We start from the raw sequence: 5,657 nt of genomic DNA on the forward strand, positions 1-5,657 counted from the left end.
GCTATGTTATGCCTGTATTGTTGTAATACCTCATACATTTTCTGCTCCACCTCATCTCCCCTGACTCCAACCCATCCTCCACATAGCTACCAAAGTAATTTTCATAAGCAGAGTTCTTACAATGTCACTTCCCTACTCATTAATCTCCAGTGGCTCCCCATTATCTCTAGGAACAAACATAAACATCCTTCTTTAGCATTTAAAATTCTTCGCAGCCTGCTTCCTCTGTACTTTTCCAATCTTCTTATACATTACTGCACTCCAAACAATCTAGGGCTACGCTACAGTCATACTGGACTACTTATTGCTCCTCAAAATCAACACTGTCTCCCATCTCTTTGCCTTTTGAAGTATGTGCTTCCCCTATCTGAATGTTCTCTCTGCTCACCTCCTGGTTCCCATATTTCCTAGTGACCCTCAAAACTCAGTTCAAATATTACCTTCTGTAGGTGTCCTTTTCCAGTCTCCCCAGCAGCTAGTGCCTTCTCCCCCAGCAGCTAGTGCCTTCTCCTCTAATGTTACCTTTTATTTATTTTGTATCTATCTTATATACCAGGGTGTGCTGACTCTCTGGAAATTTATTTTTTAATGTACTACTACATATTTTTAGGTTTAAACTTAGTTTTCTCTATCATTCTTAGGTCTAGACAACTTAATTTTCTCTATCCTTCTTAAGTCTAGATAATAAGCAAAACCATATATCAAGATAATATGTGGCATTTGCTGATATTTGTGGTATTAATCCTTACACTGAAAATTTCAAACTTAGCTCTTGTGAACCATCAGAGATGGCTTCAGCATGCCCATGTTTATATGTATGTATTTGTACATATGTGGTGTCTCATACTAGAATTATAGGATCATAGGACTATATGGGTGTAGAGCTGGAAGAGACCTTAGAAGACAACTGGAACACCCTCATTTTAGAGATGAGGAAACCAAGGCCCAGAGAAGTTAATTGACCTGCTCAGGGTCACACAGGTAATAAGGTAGAAGCTCCTTGAGAGCAAGGAATGCCTCCCCCTTTCTTTATATTCTTACTGCCTTATATGCTATAAGTTCTTACTTAATGATTGTATATTTAATGCATTGATTGGTGATTGAAGTGGCAAAAATTCTAGTTTTACCTCGCTTTGATGTGTGACCTTGGAGAAGCAACTAAATTTATCAGGGATTCCACTTCCAAAGTAATGTAAAAAGAGAAGGCAACATGACAGAGTGAATGGGTTAATGGATTTGTCATTTGTACCTATTTGACTTTTAGTAATTCACTTAAGCTACCTGGGCCTCAGTTCCCTTAACTGTAATATAAAGGAGTTAGTTTAGCTGGTCTTTGGAGTTCTTTCCAGTTTTAAATGAATCTGTGATCTTGTCTCAGGGCTTGGATTAGTTAGAACTTAAGGTCTCTTTCAGCTCACACATTCCACAATTCTGAAAGACAGCTTATTGTTCCTGAGTCGGTGTGGAAAGTTACTACGGCAATGGTTACAGATATGTGTAATTATGCAGCCAGAATCCTTCACTCTGAAAATGTATAGTTCATAAAGCATTCCCCTGAGTGTCTGTGATGGTATGTGTGTATTACTACATCTACCAGCTGTAATAGCCCAGTCTCAGTGGCAGGATTTTTTTGTAGTAGCTCCTTTCTCTGCCAGGTACTCAAATCATGAATAAAAAAAAAATGACCATTTTGAGGAGGAGGGGTGTGAAGGAGGCAGAACGATACCTCTGGCCTCTGGAGAGGTCTTTAAAAAGGTAGAAAGAAAGCTGAAGTGTTTCTGTGAGTTTCAAAGTGTTTGAGGATATGATAAAAAGTGAGGACTAGCTAGAATATGTTTTCAGATTATTTAAAAGCATGTGCCTACTTTTATCAGCATGTTAGTGCTTTAGGCCTTTTTTCATTTACAGATTTTTTTAAACAAGCTAAATTATATTTCTCTTCCATTACCATGATGGTTACAAAGTTAAAACAAATCTTACCTTTCATAAGTGTATTTAGCTCTTGAGAAGTCACAGTTTCGGTGTAAGCATCTTACCCTCATCCTTATATGCACCTCTTGGTTATTACCAATGTGTGGGAAGAGCTTAATGGGATATCTTGGAAATATTGAAATAAATGGACAGGGAGAAAATGAAAATACTTATCATCTAGAACACCTAAGCATTTGGGAGAAAAAAAAAATTCCAGCAGGAATGTTGCTGTCAGTGCAGGGGAGGTTTTGACGTAATGGTTGGATTTTACAAACAGATGGAGTGCAATCATTTGCATCTCGGGACAGTGTGTCATTTTGAATGCACCATCATACTTGAGCAGCTCCTTTCCCCTAACCCACTCATGTCAATCACTCACCTTCTGGTACATCAGGGTTTCATTAGCAATATAACTGTCTGACCTTGTGCCAGACGTAAGTCGACAGGTAGTTCATAACCCTTTACTGTCAGAATTAGCATTCATGATATCACTTAAACGGTGGTGCAAACTTAGAGTTCATTATTAAATGAGGCATATGTTACAACACTTATAACTGATTCAGTCTGGTTATTTTTAGTTTGACCTTTTCTGTATTCATCAAATCAGCTTTGAAATAGACATTGAGCTACCCTTTACTGTTAGTTATGGAACTCTCCATGGCCGATGTTTTATGTGGAGTTTTCTGGCAAATTCTTATGAGGTCTCAGTAGTTGCATGATAAATGTTATACCACAGTGTAAGTTTAAATAAGGACAAAGTCAGCTTGGATCCTCAAGATATTAATGATCTCCCCCCTATTCCCCCAAAGGGACGGCATCACTCTTCGAGCATAACTGAATTTGAAAGAAAACACCTTCCCCTAGCTATTAAATGTGACAAAAGTAGGGCTGAAAACAACAATGTATATTATGGATTATTATAAATTATTTATCTGTTCTAACTTTCCTCTAATCTAGTACAATGGGAAAAGGGCTGAGAAATCAAAGAAGTTTTTAATGGTCAGAACCAGATAGACTTGTCTTTCTTTCCCCTAAATTTCTTAGATATTCATAAAATGTGCTTAATGTTTGCTTTTATCTTTTCTATATATGAATTTATAAAGCGTCTAATCAATGCTTCTTCTCAGAAAGTAGAAAGAATTGATGGTGACCTTGAGAAAGTTCAGGTTGAGTCAAATACTTATAGAAAGTTGAATAAATGAAAGAGAAGGAAAGTAGAAAATATTGGCAATTATTGGCAATCTCTTAAGTGATTATCTATTTCGAGCCCCTAATTATCAAATGTGGCAACTTAGACACAGAGAACTCAGGTGATATGTGCTCAGTCACATTGCTGGTTAACAGCAAAGCAAAATTGTAATTGTAATTTGAGTCTCCTGACTTCTGGACCAGTACTCATTGCTCTGAACCATAGCTTATGGAGAGTATATCCAATTTTTCTTCTTCTTTGTCCCATTGAAGGGAACAGGATGGGGTAGGAGCAATTCAAGGGACCATTTCTGCTACTTTCCTCTATTAAAGACTGATGTAACATTTGTCTCTGGTGGAATAGAATCTTTGAACAGCTCCCTCAACATCCATGCTTTATGAAATATACCATAAATTGAAAGAATCATGGGAAAACAAGCTTTGTCTCATTATGCATTTATTTCCTTGAAAAAAAAACTATATAGCACTTGTACTCATGTTAATCAAGTCAGTAGGGTGTAGGTTGCTGAAAAAACTCTCAAAGAGTTCTGAGAAAGTTTCTATGACACCATAAGTGAGTTCTTTCACATCAAAAATAGGTAGATGCAAGATATACTGCAGAAGTCTGCTTCCCCTGTAATTTCTTAATAACAATGTCAAGGCTGGTTCACTGATTTGGGATCAAAAGAGGATGCATATAGAGGTCAACACTGTGTCTTTGTCGATACTTCACTGTTGTTAGACATCTGGTCAGTGACATATTATCCAATTTCCATCTTGCAAAGAGGATTTTCTTGCTTTGGGGATAATATTAATCATGAACATGTGGCTTACAATGTTAAACACATACAGATGAGAAGGTTTTTAATTGTAATTCCAAACATAGTAAAGAACAAAAGAGTAAAGACATATGCTTGATTTAGGAATTCTGTTTTTCTTAATTGGTTATTGAGCTTTTCTCCAAGGGCTGACTGAGTCTCTGAAATGCTTCACTCCAAAACAACAAAATAACAGCAGGGGCTAAGAGCAATGACCTTTAGGAATTCCTTGCAACTGAATCTTTGCAGCTGATGTGATGTGAGTGGATCTATAAGAGGGAAAATGGTAAACATTGCTTCAGACTTCAGTGAGGTGGATAGGGGAGATAACTTATAGCTGCTGTAGAAAGCTCATCTTGTACAGAGTTGTAAGTGTGAAAATAAACTCGATGCTTTAAAAGGTACTAAGGTTATATAGAGTGTCAATGAAATAACAAAATAGCAGGAGCCAAGAGCAGCCTCAGGTAAGCTTCATTTGGGGAGATGGAGGAATAGAGAAATACACACCCATATCTCTCACACAGACACACACACACATATTTGTGTATACATACATATATGTGTGTATATATGTGTATGTGTATAATACATACATATATATCCCACACAGACATGACCATATATATGTCTATACATACATATGTATGGGTGTGCAATAGATACAGTATACAATATATTCCACACATTGTGTTATGTGTATACATACACATACATGTATGAGTGTGCTGTATGTGTGTACATATATGTATGTTTATATACACACGTACATATGTAACTCACTATGCTAATACAGTGGGATTCACTTCTCTAAATCATTTCTTCTTCTCTCATGTTCCTGCTTTTATGTTTCCACTGGAATCCTTCTTCTCATGCATGTATATTATACATTCATTTCCATCTGTAAATTATTAGTTATAGGTTCATATCTCTAAACATGTATAGTCCAAACAAAGTATATTTTCCTTACCTCTGATGAGGCTTTCTTTTTACTCTTCCAGTATATGTGCCATTCCAGGGGCCAGGAAATGTGTCTGAATTAATAAGAAGATAAGCACTGAGAAATTGATTCTAGTTGCCTTTTGACTTCCTTGCTTTAACCTTGCATGATATTCATATATCCTTTCCATTATAAAATAACTGCAATGGTTCCCTGACATGAAGTCACTTTGAGCCCAAATAGATATAGACATAAGCATATAATTTATTTATTTTTAATACTCTTTTCTTTTGAAATTTTGAGTTTCAAATTCTCTCCTTTCCTCCCACTTTCCCCTTATCCACTAAGAAGGCAAGCCATATATCTATTATATATGTGAAATCATGTAAAATATATTTCCCTATGAGATATATTGCAATAATAATAATAATAAGGCAAGACAAATTTTAAAAAGCGAGAAATATATATTTCAATTTGTATTCAGAGTCCATTTCTCTCTCTGGAGGTAGATAACATTTTTTTTCATCATGAGTCCTTGGGAATTTTCTTGGGTCACTCTATTGATCAGAATAGCTGAGTCTATCACAAATTATTATCAATACAACATTGCTGCTACAGGGCACAGTGATCTCCTGGTTCTTCTCCCTTCACTTCACTTTGCATCAGTTCATATATGTCTTGCTGTGGCTTTTTTTTTTGTTTGTTTCTTTTTCCTGAAATGACCTCTCATATTATTTCTTATA

This window comes from Trichosurus vulpecula, chromosome 4 (genome assembly GCF_011100635.1).
Source record: "Trichosurus vulpecula isolate mTriVul1 chromosome 4, mTriVul1.pri, whole genome shotgun sequence".
NCBI classification, from domain to species: domain Eukaryota; kingdom Metazoa; phylum Chordata; class Mammalia; order Diprotodontia; family Phalangeridae; genus Trichosurus; species Trichosurus vulpecula.